We start from the raw sequence: 15058 nt of genomic DNA, 5'->3' as shown, positions 1-15058 counted from the left end.
TGGATACGAACCAGAACCTGTCTAAAGATGATTTGTAGGTGGCTAGTGGATGACAATGTGATGATCGTTGGTCAGGGGAAACTCAGGAGTTCTGGATGAATATTCATGACCGTCGAGGATGATTATAAGGGAAATAACATCATCTCTGTAGCTTGGTCCAGTCAAGACAGCCCACCAGCCTGCCAGAAAATGTCTTAGGACTTTCTCAGAACTTGGATGTAAACATTCCCGCAGAGATTCCAACTCAGAATGCAGAGTCCTCTCTGTGGGCAAACTTTATATCACCCTGGCATGATCTCTACAGCCCATAGCACCTGGCAGAGAGAGGAGGGCAACCCCCTGAGACCCCAGCAGAAAAGCAGCTCAGGGTTAACTGCAGAATGCAAACACCTGGCCAGAAGCTTAGACTGAAAGCGGAAGATGTTATTCTCCAGGGTGAGTGATCCTCATGCCTCATCTGTATTTACACAACCAGTTTCTCCTCTTGAGGCTGCTGGTCTGTGTCCCCGCGGTTCACAGGGGCGCTGCTCCTGGGGTCACGCACGTGGTCGAGACAGTGGTCGCAGAGCAGAAACATCACCCTGGGCGGAGGGTGGGAGAGGGAATAGCTGTCACAGGGATTTCCCCCCTGGCACGCAGTGCTGAGGCTTCTCTCCCGCTCTTTCTGAAGAAGTGCATTTATGACTGATCACTCAACACCTTGTTGGTTCTGACTGCAGAAAACACACCTTATAAATATACGATAACCATCCTGTAATAGAGAGTGTGACAATTTACTTCACAGTGCGTTTCGGGCTGCTAATTGATCGTTTCAGTCCGGGGACGATCTGGAATAAATTATTGCCATCAAAAAGATATCACAGCTCATTCTGGTGGAAGGATCTCGTCGTCGCCCCGCGTGGGTCTCGCGGGGAGGCGATTGCGCCCCGCGGGCAGAGAGGCGGGGAGGGAGCCGGCAGGAGAGGCGGAGGCCGGGGGCGGGGCCGGCAGGAGGGGCGGGGCCGGGGCGGGACAGAGGGCGGGGCCGGGGGCGGGGCCGGCTGCCACACTCGCCGGGGCTGCAGGTCCGCCGGCGGACGGTAGAGGCCTCCCTTCCGAGGCGGCGGCGCGGGCGCTCCTGCCGGGGCTCGGCTCCCTGGCGCGAGTCCGCGCGTCCTTCGCGGCGAGGTCCCGGCGCGGCGCGGCCCCGTGTGAGTTTTCCCCGCCCGCCCTCCTCCTGCCGCAGGTGGCAGCGCCCATTCATTTGAGGTGAGAGTCCCTCGGGCACAGGGCCCTGCTTGGGGGCGGGGGTGCTCCCTGGCGCGGGATCTCGCCTCGCGCCGGAGGCTTCCCCTCAGCGGGGCTTCCCCGCGGCAGCGTCGTGGTAACGCGGCGCGCTGCTCTCGCTGCACCCGGAGCGGGGCAAGTGCGGCGTGCAGGCGCCGCGGCCCCGTTACGGGGTGTGTGTGCAGTTGGGGCCCGCGGCTCGGGGGGCTCTGGTTCTCACGCCGCAGGGGAGGAGGCGCCCGGTGGGGAGACTCAGCCTCGGACGGAGCCTTGCCCGCCGCAGACCCCGAGGGAGGGCGGCCGGGGCGGCGTCGCCGGGCGCTGCGGGCGTCTCCCGGGAGCGGGCGCGCGAGGGCGGCGGGTCTCGCGCTGTGGACCGCGGGCGGTGCGGCGGCCTGAGAGGGGGACCGGGAACGACACCCCGAGCCGAGAGCCTGTGGGCCCGTCCCTGCCGCACCCCTCAGACCGGTCGGGTTCCCCCGCCCGCCTCGGGGACCGTCGCGCCCTCCAGCCCCTCGCTGCGAAGTCGTTTCCCTGCGAAGTGCGTGCGGTTGCGTGGTGCTCACGGGGAGGAGAGACCCGGAGGCCTACTCCTGGGTAGTATCCGATCAGGCACTTGCCTCTCGGGCCTCGCCACCTCGACCACGAGACACCCCCTCCCCCCGCAGCTTCCATTCCCTCCCTAAGTTAAAGCACGAGAAGGGCTGAGGCCCTGGCTCGTGCACAGCACGCCCTTCGGTCCCGCGTGCTCCACGTCGGGCTCAGCACCGCCTGCTGAGTTTTGTTAGATTCTTAGCCCCTGTCACGCTAATGCGTTCGGTCAGCCCGGGGCCGGGACGGTCCCGCGCCGGCGGATCCGGCAGCAGCGGTCACCGGAGCCGCTGTGCGCCGCGGAGGACGCGTAGCGAACTCAGAAGCCAGTTCCTGAGCCGCTCTCTCACGAGGAAACACCCAAGACCTCCAGGATGAGGCATTTTTAATTCACACACCAAAAAATATTCTGTGCTCGGCTGACATCTTTCAAAATGCTGAAAGAGGCAGTAGCATGTATCATTTTGTAGGTGTTGATCAGCACTCACGGAGGCCCCCTAGGGAGGAGGAGGGTTTGGTTTTATTCCTACTCTGTCATATGAACTGAGGAGCAGAAATGTGCGATCTGCCGAATAGTCCATGGTAAGTCAGTGAGAGAGCTCTATTTGTGAAACTAAACGTCTTCTAAAACCGGAATAACTGGAAAAGTGAGGAAACTAGATGTGTTTATACCTCTATTGTGAAAGGTAGTCATCTGCTAGTTCAAATGAGGGACCATATGCTTTTAGCACAAGTGCTGGATGTATGAAATGGTCAATTTATCTCAGGGATGGAAGTCAGGTAAATTTTCCATAAAACCCCAGTCTTAATGATCACTGCTTACTCATGTGTATTAAAGAGTAATTTTATCAGGAATCACTTGAAACAAGTGATTAGGTTCAAAAGGATGGCTAGGGCCCTAATGAATGAATTCTGAAATCTAAAATAATCCAAATCTAAGCAAATGCTTTAAATGTGATATTAATAATAGTAGAAGTTGTATTTACATAGACCAAATCCTGTTAGTTTTACAACAGGGCTCCATATGTGTTGACCCAAGATATGGTTTTTCTTTTCCTTCATTCATTAATAAGTATTTATTCATTACCTATTATAGGTCCTCCACTTCGCTTTGACATTGAACATGATCCCCATAGGCATTTAATAAATAGTTGTTAAAATGTAACTAAAATGTGTATATCCTCTAGCTCCAAGAAACTCAAGGAGTATTATTATGAAAGAGTTAAAGACTGTGGCATTCCACTTATACAAATGGAAAATTGTATTGACTGCTCTCAAGTAGTAAGTCAACAGAAGAAAATAAATTAGAAATCAGAAAGTTTTCTCCATCCTGTGCCCTATTCATAGTACTATGGGTTTTTTCCCCTTAAAATTTTTAAAACAAAGTTTTGAAGGACTTGTATGACTGAAGGGACTATGATATTCTTTGAATTATTTTAGAATGTAAAGTTTTCCTAAAAAGATTTTACTCTTTGTATGGTTTGCTGGTGTCTGGTTTTATGTGAGTGAAAGCCCTATATTTTTAGTTAAAATCAGAACTACATATTCTTTCCCCCCCAACCTAAAGTAAGAATTGCCTGCAAGTAAGACAAGCAAACAAAACACATTCCAAATAGTCACAAATATACCTGGTTAAAATTAATTGTTTTCATGAAAATAGAAAAACATAACCCATATGTTTATCCCAATTATTTGTAGTTTTAATATTTTCTTGGATAATACTTGAAATCATTCACAACAACGCCAAGATCCTTGAGAAAGACATTTTTGTGAAATGAAAGATGCATCTAAATAATGTAAAATTTTGTGAAGTATAATAGTAGACTCCAAAATGTTAAAAATAATTTTATCCTTAATCCTCATATAGTGCTGTAGGGCTGAAACTATGTAATCATGATATGACTATAATTAATAGTCAACTATAACAGAATGTACACATTTTAACAACTATACCAGAACTTACACATACATTTCTATGTGTCCTTATTCAACTTGTCATCTTGGAAGGCTGTCACTTATTGCATGATGCTTCCATTGCCACCATTACTCAAACCTATTTTGGAGCTCTTTTTTTGGGTACTGTTTTCAGAACCCACAGCACTTGTAGATGGTAAGGCATCTTCTTCAAGACCTTCAGTGCCCTGAAGAGTAAGGTGGGTGATCAAGGCACAGTAATATAATTTGGGATCAAAACAATTGGAAAGACATTCGATGACTTTCTTGAGTAACTTGTAAACTAGTTCTAAAGTCATTATACAAACATAGTTTGAACGATGGCAGCACCATTGGAATAAAGCTACCAAAGGACAGCTTTAAGAAAAGCGTTCATTTGGAGTTATACATTCTTTGATTGTCAATGAGTTATTAATATAACAATCATATATACATATAGTACATTGGTATACAGTATGGAGACATATTACTTTGGAAAGTTATATTGTCAAGAATTTTATTAATCTGGATTTTATGAGAGTTCGCTTTTGCTACTGTGATTACAAGCTCTAAAATATGGAATTGGGTTGGAAAAATTCAAAATGTCATGGGACAAAATCAGGATTGCCCTATACAGTTCTACGGAATTAGTGCTCCACATTCTTTGAAATATAAGAGAATCACACTCAGTTAAGAAATCAGATTTACCCTGTATTTTATTTAGTGAGCAAGGCATTGGCCATTACCAAAAAACTCAGTAATACTTAGACCGTAGATGAAGTCTAACCTGTGGGTTAAAACACTTGTCATTTTTAGTAGTTGATTGTGAATATAGGCCCTAAAGTAGATATGTAGTATAACCACTGTGTACTGCTGTAAGTTAACAATATGCTATCTACTGTACAAAATACAGAATCATGAAACTCTTTACTCTGTGAATTTAAACTCTTATCATATTCAAGACTAGAATATGGGAGAGGAGATAGAAGGACACTCAAGGAAAAGAGAGTGGGAGAGGGAGAAAGATAGGTCATGGGGCTTTTGAATCATAGATAGTTGAATTCATTTGAGGGAAGAATTTACAAGAGTTTTCCAGAAACCACCAGCAAATAATTTAAAAATCTGAAGAAAATTCAAATTCAACTCCAGCTAAGACTCTAAGAAAAGCAGAAAGAATGTAATTAGCCAAACAGGAAAATTTCAAAGAGTTCAGGTCTTCGGGAATACTAGTGATCAGGAGGGATCCAGACTGTACTGATCAGGAGGGATCAAGACCAGCAGACAAAAATGAAAGACCTTGCTTAAACTGGATGTTGCAAATGCTAATGCACTGACATAGGGAAGGTCAGCCAGCAAACAAAGAAATAGTGCAATAGTACTAAAGCAACAAATGTTTCTATCTTTCACCCCAGAGTTTAGATTGGATGGAGATTAACCAAGTATGAACTGAGACAAAAAGAATGTCCTTGCCCTAGCTGGTGTGGTTCAGTTGTTAGAGCATCAGTCTGCACACCAAAGGGTTGAGGGTTCAATTCCTGGTCAAGGGTACCTGTGTTGCAGGTTCTATCCCTGGCCCTGGTCGGGGCATGTGCTGGAGGCAACTAATTGATGTGTCTTTTTCACATTGATGTTTCTCTCTTGCTCTCTCACCTCCCTCCCTTCCACTCTTCCTAAAATTAATGGAAAAAATATCCTCCGATGAGGATTGGCAAAAAAAAAAAAGTCCTTATTAGGTCTGGAACTTTGAGTCCTGCATGCTTTGATGAGCTTGGTTATTGCCCAGAAGTTAGGGAAGGGGACCTGCTGGGCCCTGGATACCAGGTTTACATATCTAACTAGAGGGTCAGGGAACAAGGTGGACAGATCCAATTCTAGATCTTTTCGAGGGAAAGACCCTGAACTGTTTGTCCATTAGGTAGACAAAACAGCTCCAAAATTTTATGTTATGAGTACAAGACCTTTCTTTGGAACTAGAAAACCTAACCATTGTGCCTGCTCATCTTCTATAGACTTAAGAATCATCCATATTTCTTAACTTGAACCTAACCATTAAATTTTGTACATAGTGTTTATAGCTTCAGGATTAGGGTGGAAGATTCTTAGTATGGCCCAGTTAGTCGTAATAGAAATTGGACTAGTGTAGTTTGAAGCCCATCTCTTTCAGATGGAGAGGTTCTGGTTTTAGATTTACAAAATTGACATGTGGATCCAGATTATAGAAAAGGTGGGAAATTGCCCTGAGAATTGAGAAGTATCATGTGGTAGAAAGAATCTCAGACCAGAAGTGGGGGCTAGATTTACAATATACCAACTGTGTTACTAAGGCAAATTTTAGTTTTCCTCATCAGCAAAGTATATATAATAGTAACACCCAAAAGGGTCTACTTCAAAGAGTAGTTTTGAGCCTTGTTTGAGATGAAGTAAATGGGAGGATTTGGTTTATTCAGTGCTGTGCATGTACAGGATTTTGTGTGCTACAACACAGGTTTTGTAGGTGAAGATAAGAGCGTAGTCCTTGAGCTGTCCAGATATTTAAACCAAAATATAAGTGAGGATGGAAACCCCCTTTGGGAATTTGAAAGAATAGACTAGTTTTAGCGTGGATACTAGAGACAAGTGAGTAATTAGTCATTATTTCTCCTTTCTCAAATTCGTAAGAAGTCCCTGTTGCGACTACAAGAGAGTTTTAAAAAAACCACATTTCCTAAAGACCTGTTGGATGTAAAGAAACCTGCTAGCTTTCTTAATACTATCAAGTCCAGATCTTCAGCACTGGTGCTGAAGGGACAATCTCCATGTGGGGAAAACTAGTCAGACTTCCAGGCCTCGATTCTCATACTCTCAGAAGTTCTTTCCTTAGAGATTTATTCATTCCATTGCCACTTTCCTGTCTTAGAGGAAAACAAGAAGCTGGCTGGAGTGCCACATATTGGCTTGATTGATCAGCTGGGAACATTTTTTGCAATTGTCCTTCTGCCCACAACAGCAACCCATTTTTGCTGTAAAGTCAGTGAGACCTCCTTCCAGCCCCCTTTGCAGGCCATTTAAAAAGCAGTAACACTTGTGTCATTCTTTTTCTCCTACATTCCTCTGAGTATTTAAAAGGTAGAGAGGCTGCTCTGGGAAGGGCAGTTTGCTGCTCCATCTCACAGAAACACTGGTACAGACACAGACAGCATCATTGGCTCCCACCAACATGGGGCGTGGCTCCTGGAGAGGAGGGGCTCGTGGAAGGGGTGGCCTGGGATATTATGGCCTGGCATATGTGCATCCTTTCTTCTGCTGAGTTTCAGAATCTACTCTACTAAAGAGTAAAACCAGTGCCCTTTGTTCAAATTCAGGGTCAGAGGGGTGTTTTCTGGAGGCTTGTTGAGTACTCTCCACACAGCAACACTCCATAAGTTCCCGTCGTATGAGGCGTAATGTATTTGAGCCAGTACAATGTATGGACTAAGGAGAAGGGGCATTCCATTCAGACACCCTGTGTTTGACTATTAGATCTGCTACTTACTTGCTGAGTGGCTTGGGTGACTTTCTTTTTCTCTCTGAACCTCAGTGTCTTTACTTGCAAAATGACTATAGTAACAGAATCTACTATTAAGGATTGTTGGTCCTCAACAAAGGGAGCTATAGTATTAGGCTGCGGAGAGTTAGGGAGGAATATGAAGAAATAGGCTAATTCCCATTTTCAAGGAACTTACGGGGTAGTTGAAAGGGACTGAATAAAAGAAAGCTGACAGGACAGTACAGGGCAGAGAATGGGAGTGCCCAGGCCGTGCTGCAGATAACGAATGGTTCCGCATTCTCCCAAGGACTGGGATGATGGTGAAAGCTTCCAAGATAGAGGTGGGAGTTTCTCTCTGGGATTTGCAAGCTGGGTGGGATTCAGATATGTGTAGTGGAGTTGAGAAGGCGTCCAGATGGCAAGGAGGAAGGATCAGAACACACAACACAGCAAGGGCAGGAGTATACCGGAGTGGAAAGTAAACCAGCATTTGAGACAGATAGGTAAATATAGGAATCCTGTCTCCGCTGTGAGATCTTGGTTGAACAAGTACCTTGACTTCTTTAGCCTCAGTTTCTACAGTCTTAAAATGGGTATAATTGTATCTCTTTTAATTGAAGGACTTAAATGAGATGTTTATAATGCCTAACATGTTGCCTGGCACCTCATGAGTGTTCAATGAAATGAAGATAATTCATATGGTATTTTCAGTGTACAGTGGGAGAGCTCTCTGCCTGAGCAGCTGCCTTGTGCAGGCTAAGAGTGGAAAACAAATGGGAAATGGCCAGTTATGGGTAGGGTAGAGAGAAGGCTTAAAGATAATTTAAGGAGCTGGGCCTGTTACAGGGTATCAGAGCTATCAAGGTTTTCCAGTAAAGCGGGGGTTTATGATAGTTAATCTCAAGGCACTCTGAAGGCTGTTTTGGAGGTAGGAAGAAATTTACTCAGACATTAGGAAGGGGGTAAGGACCTAGATTAGGATAGTAGCAGGGTTACCAGACTTGGCTGATGGGTCTCTTTAAAGTTGATTTCGTAAAAGGAGCTTAAGGCTCAGCAGTGTGGTGTGAAGGAACCTATGTTGTTATTTGATTTTTCATAGATTCCTAATATTTAGTGTCAGTTGTCAGAATAAAATGGTTATACTATAGACCCACAACTTTGGAAAATAGAACTCACTCAATATCCAGGGACTATAAAAGGTAGGAAATAACTTTAATGCTAAATAAACCCTAGAACCTGCTCCAGCTTACAGAATAGCTCCTTTTCCCATCTTGTTGATGCAGATGGATGTGTGCCTATCATCAGTTTTCAGGAAGGCACAAGCACAGATCGTTTATAGCTGAATGGATTTTGAGGTTAGCACCAAGTGGCATTGGGTTGAATGGAGAGGATGGTAATTTTGATAACTTTATTTGGTGACATTGTGATTTGGATGAGAAGATTCTGTCCTCAGGGATTTAATTAAAAACACAAACCTAGGAAATAGTTTTGGATACTAGGAAATTCATTTATATTGTCTCTCATTCTCTCCTCACTTCTCTTTTTTTCTGTCCATAGTAGTTTTGTAATGGGAGAATACATGGTAAATAATAGTATTTCTAAAGTCACACTGATGCTACAGACACCAGTTTTAAAAATGTGTCCTGGCTGGGTAGCTCAGTTGGTTAGAGCATCATCCCAATACACCAAGGTTTCGGGTTTGATCCCTGGTCAGGGCACATGGAAGAGTCAACCAAAGAATGCATGAATGGGTGGAAGAGCAAGTCGATGTCTGTCTCTTTTATCCTCTCTAAAATCAATTTTAAAAAAACCCAAAACCATGATGAAATCACAACTGCCTATTAATGTTCAATGGTAGGCCTTAAACAAAAAGCAGGAAAAGATAGCTGCCCTCCCACTGATTTCCTGAATTTTGGTGTTCTCTCATTTGGCTGTAAGGGCAACATGGTGAATAGCTCTTGGGTGTCACAATAGCAAATTGTGACCAAGCATTACTTCCCTTTGAAGGAGGGTGCACATGCCAAGGAATCGTATACAGTGGCTGACAAACACAGAATGGAGATGTGACAAAGGAAAAGGCAGGCCCTGTGAGGTTAGAGGCAAAGCAAGCTGGCTTAGTCCTGTCACTTCTGAGCAGGGGCAAGGAGTGCATTTCATTTCTCATCTCCTGAGTTTATTTAAATCATCTGCTGGGGTGGGGCTGGTGGGGGAGAAAGCTCGGGACTGTAAGGCTGATTAAGATGCAAACATGCAGATCGTTTCCTGCTCCTGACACTCCTTTTCATTCCAGCCTGGAAACAGAAGATTGCAAAAGAAACCTGTTCTAAGGGAAGGAAGGGGAGAAAGCAAAATACATCTACCCACTTTTTAATGAAAGATTTTCTGAATATATATTATTTTTGGATTTCTGGTATCCATGCCACCCTAACTGATCATCCAGAGTGGCTCCTGGCTGAAACCCTGGCCAGAGGGTTTGGACCAGGAATAGCTGATATTGGGCAGGGGGGTCTTTAGGATGTTGCTGGCATTAATTTGGCTGAAGGAGCCTTATCAGATACCAAGTCTCCCCTCTCCCATGGGTGATAGGCATTGGGTCTTGGAGAGGGCCTCAATGCAGATTTCAGCCTTGTCCCCATCCCCCCTCCAACCCCTCACCCGTCTGTTCCTGTGGTGGGACCCTCTCTCTTCCCCCTTTTTTCAATTAAATGAATTAATTACCAGGCATTTAACTTTTTGCCAGACTCTTTCATTATGCCCAGAGTTGTTGCTGAACGGCAAAGGGAAGTAATAACATTCACAGTGAGGGGCAAATCCTGTTAATGAACAAATTAAAGTTCAAACAGTGATTCAAGTTCACAACCTCTCTGTGGCTCTTCTCTTTAATAAGAGTTATACATGTTACTTTCCTTGCTCTTTTCTCCCTTTTATTACTTTTTAAGCTTTTCATCAACACTGCCCGGGCATATTTGAGGCTCCCAACCTTTCAGCCCTGACAAGGACTTGAGCAGTTATAATCCCGTCTTAATTTGGCAACTTTTGTAGAACACATAAAGGGCCAGGGTCACCTTTGGTCGCCAGGGCCCCCAGTGACCCTATAGTTTCCACCTCCCGCCTGGGTCCCCCTCCTGTAGGTTTGCATTCCTCTCTGGCAGTCTGGTTCTTATACTCAACTTCCCGCCCTTGGAGCACAGCCTGGAGGGCTGACCTCAAGGTTCTGAGCCCTTGCCTCTCTCCCTTCCCTCTTCAGTGGTCCTGACTAAAAACTAGGAACCTTTATGGGGAAAGATATTTGAGGTAGGAAGGATGCCTGACCCCTCCTCACTACTATTACCAAACCCTGCTTGCCTGGCTGAGGGGGCCGTGCCTGGAAAAGTGCAGAAAAACCCAAGACTCTTTGGCCTCAGGGGTTCCAGGGCCAAACCTGGCTGGAAGGAGCCCCAGGAGGCATCTGGTACCCACCTACTTCTCCTTCCCCCTCTATTTACTTATTTAATTTTTTTTTTTTTTTTTTTTTGGTACTGTGGATTGTGTGTGGGTCTTTTCCACCTCCGTGCCTGGCTTCTCACCACCATCCCCAAGCGTGGCTTGATGTAATCACCATGACAACTGCAATCTAGGAGCATACACATAATAGAGATGAAATAGACAAAAGATTAGCATGCCATGAAAAGTACAATAAGTTTCTTATTTAGCATTTAGATAACTGTCTTTCCTTCGGAGCAAGCTTCAAAGTTGAAGCCAGTTTAGACCAAGAGGATTAATTCTTTCTCCCGCATGCTTCATTGAATCTCTCATTACCAAACTTTGTCTGTATTGATGTAAGATTTGATTGAAGATTAGAGCATTTAGCAAATCTTGCTTTTCTGCATGTATCAGGTCCTTTCAAGCACGGATCGCGGTGCCCAGTGGTCAATACCCTTACTTTTATCCAGTGTCTGCTTCATTTAAACTTAATCAACTCCATCAATGAACTGGAACAGGGAAACGTCCCTGCGGTAAGAATGTTGTGCTTTTGTGGGATAATTCTTTGCTCTTTCCCAATCCGTTGGCGTTAAACCTAAAATTGCACTATGATGAACTTTTTTTTTTTTAATCAATATGATAATGACAATTGAGCCTGAACGCTCTGGTAGGACTTAGAGTAGAGCAGGATCTGGCCTCCATTACCAAAACAACTTCTGGTCCTTCGATAGTCCACCTCCTTTTGTGTGGCTTTAATACCTTTTCTTCCTTGACATTGAATATTGCTCAAGCTGGAAAATGATGCATCTTTGTAGGGAAGGCTCATATGTCACAGCCAGAAAGTGAAGCAGACCGATTGGTTGTGTGAATTATCTGACTTGCTGCAGTGAATTATTTGCACTGTTTCCCTACCTAGTCAACAAGTTCCTGAGGTATAGTAGAGATCAATCAAAACTGACAGCCCGCGTGTGAAGGCTTTACTGTGTAAATCTGGCGCACTCATCCTGGCCATGCCGGCCCTGGCATCTGTATATCATTTTTATACTGCTACCAGTAGAGCAATTTCAAAAGTATTTGCAAGGAAAATGCGTGTCCCCATCTGTTCCTGGAAGCATAAATGTGCCACCTTCGGAGGGTTTTCACTGGTAATCATATCTTTAATGATCAACAGACTAGTGATATATATTTTCCCATAAAATGGGGTTTTCTTTACTTTATTGTGATTGGCTAGAATAAATAGCTTTTCCATATGTTAGGGAGATAAAATATAAGATTAGCAGAGGTCGTTTGTTAGATAGTAAACAAAAGGAACAATTCATTCCAAATAATCTTTGAAAAGAAGCAACAACAAAACTAAGTTGCAATAACAGAGGATCTAATGCCCCAGATCAGAAACAGACCTTGTTCTTCCTTGGAAAAGGAGCCATTTAAGAGCAGAAACTCAGAGTGTTCTAGAGGACTCCTGTGGCTTATTCTCAGAGGCAGGGGAGGGAAGGAGCTGGATAAGGAGAGGGTAGAATAATACTTATTTGGTCTCTTTTGTTTTAAGGTTGTATTTCCTTTCCCTGTATTTTACCCGCTGTTTGCCTGCCCTTACTGTAGAACCCTAGGTAAATTGATGGGTGGTATGTTTAGAAAGCAGGAAAATACCAACCTGCTGAATTCTCTTCAGGCCTACACAGAGACGGGGATTGTTCATATACTTTAAATAAAAGTTGGCTTCCTCTGTTGGAGATATCTCTTCTTCCGTAGAAAAGGGTGACTTCAGAGGGTGGGGCAGAGTAAGGATCTTTATGTGAAATTCCAGTGTCATGCAAAAGGCACCTGGACATGGCCAAGACCCACAAGAAAAAAAACCCAGAAGTGTTCTTAGTGATCTACTCCCACCTGTATTGATTATAGTTTGCAGATACAATCAGGCTCTGATGACAATCCCACCTCCACGTAGGCACACAAGCGTGTATTCTCCACATTCAGCACCCAAGAGCACCCCCCCTCCCTTTCAGATGCAGAAACTCTTGCTTCTATCGATACTTGAGTTCTTGGTGAAATTTGGAAGCTTCTCCTCTAGGAACTCTGTCCAGAAGTTGCAACTGCCTGCTCAAGAATCTCCAATTCTCTTTTGTTTCCAGAGTTAGGAGAGAACCAACCCCCTGTTCCATAAAGGACTGACATTAGTTTCAGGACGTCTGAATCTGAAGAATGCCTTTGGCCTTTGAGCTTTCCAGAAAATAAGTGCAGAGCAACTTAGACCTGTTTTCTACAAGTCAAGAATTGAAAGGGAGAAGGGGAAGGGGTGGTTCTCTCTAAACATTGAGAACAGGACCTTTAGTAGGTTAACTGTTAAGCTGCTTGTTTATTCTTTACTGTAATGTATTGTTGTTGGCTTTTTTCCCCCTTGGGATAATGGGGGAAAGCTTTGTCTTTTTGGTATAGCTTACCACCACCACCCCCGCAACACAGAATTTTTTGCTCTCTCCAGATTTCTACTGCTCTCACTGCAGCAGGAGCGTGTGAGTGTTAGTTTTAAAGTGGGAAATGTGGTCTTCAGGCCAGTCCCATGCAGAAAATCTCTATTAGCATCTTAGACCTAACTTGTGTTAATTTTCTGGCCCCAGTGAGGCTTGGGAATAACTGAGAGTGCGGTAGAAAAACAGCTCACCCCAGGCCTCTGGTCAGAAGATGGGAAAGCCACTGTTAAGCAATTTTCTTTTAAAAATTGCCTCTTAATTTTAGAAACATAATCTTACAGGCTGATTGTATGTAGGCAGCATAGACCATGGAAGATTTGCAAGTAGACCACACTTTGCCTTACCCGAAACCAGATTTACCATAGTATTGCAATTTAGACTAAAAGAAAGGAAAGTCACACTTGTAGTTTCCACATTGTACTGTGATAGACTGTAGATCTCAGTCTTCAATGAATTTGCTTGCTACAAGGAAATCCTGGCATGTGTTATTTATGAAACATGATTTGCACTCAAGTCAAAAAATTGAATTTCCTGATTTCTATATATTGTCGTTTGAAACCCATTTTGTATTGAGTTTCTGGTGTGTGTGTGGGGGAGGGGGGCGTTGTTGTTTTTTTTTTTTCCCTATAAAAATGAAAGGAAATGAAAAACCTCACCAACTGATTTTGTGTGGCAAGAATAAATCTGTGATGTTTGTTCCTTCCCTGTCCAGGACGACAAGGCTGTTGCTACTATAGGTGGGACATTTCCCACTCCGTGCTTCTGTTCCCCGGGGTCCTGGCTAACTCACAGGCTTCTGTCAGAAACGCTGCTGTCCACGCCAGAGTAGAAGACATCTACGGAGGTCGCCTTTGGGGCTCCTGTTGGCTAAGGCTCTGAAACACAGAAGTGCATGCATCCATCCAAGGTTTTCCTAACCCTAGATTGGAGTCATTTACAGCACATAGTCTGTTGCTGATTCAAAACCACAGACCCTGCCTGTACACACGTACATCCGTAACGGAGATGGAAGTCTTGGCCACTATAGGATAAAGATTGAAAAATTTAAAAACAAACACAGTGTTCAGGGTTTGAATTACCTATACTCATAATGCTGTCTCTTTCCCTCCAGAGTCTTACCGCCACCAAGCAACCTCATCAATCTGGGCTTATTTCAGTGATAATGTAACTAATTCCAGATAAACTACTAGATCGCTATGTATAACAGTATTATTTGTTAACCAATTTTATGAAAACAAGAAGCCCTCTCACCTTAGAGGAAAATATTGGATCTACACTCTAATTCAGATATTTGAAAACATGTAGTTTAATAAAAGTGTTAATTTGCATATACTCCCTCATGATTGTAATGTGCACAGGTATGTTGTAGTTGTTTTTTAGATGCCCCTTAACAAGTCAGGGATGAGCAGGCAGCATGGCATCTTGGAAAGAAATTCAATTTTTAAAAAATAAGTTGAAAGAAATGGCTCTTTTGATTAAGGAAAGTAAGCTCAATTGATAGTTAAGACCAAAAGAACTTTTAAAATTTGGTATCAGTCCTGAAGTTAAATTACCAATAAAATGCCGCCTGGACCTTAAAAATGCGAAGGTGTTTAAAATGATCAGAAAATGAAAAATTCGAGGGAATCGAAATTTCTTGTTTTGTTTTCCCTCACTCTAAAGAGCATAGTCGTAATACATTGGGTCATCTCTGGCTTTTATGGGAGATTTTCATCTTGCTTCCGAGGGAAATAACAGGAAAGCAGCTTGTATAGTTGATAGCCTTGCTCTAAAGAACGTAATTCCCGTCAGAATTTCTACCATCACCCTTGTCTCTGGACACGGTAAAGGG

The 15058-nt window shown here is 43.9% G+C and overlaps 1 long non-coding RNA gene across 1 annotated transcript in view; it reads left to right on the top strand.

Moving 5' to 3' along the window:
• The first annotated feature begins 1103 nt into the window (after window positions 1-1103).
• The window catches only part of LOC308560611, a 19128-nt gene continuing 5173 nt past the window's right edge, over window positions 1104-15058 (top strand). The window contains exon 1 of the long non-coding RNA XR_013999359.1: window positions 1104-1248. This is a non-coding gene — a long non-coding RNA (uncharacterized lncRNA). The remainder of the gene's footprint in view (window positions 1249-15058) is intronic.

The sequence above is a fragment of the Miniopterus schreibersii genome, assembly GCF_964146895.1.
Source record: "Miniopterus schreibersii genome assembly, chromosome: 8".
Taxonomy (NCBI): Eukaryota; Metazoa; Chordata; class Mammalia; order Chiroptera; family Miniopteridae; genus Miniopterus; species Miniopterus schreibersii.
The sequence above is the reverse complement of the archived record's forward strand: the minus strand, read 5'-3'. Positions and strand labels throughout refer to the sequence as shown.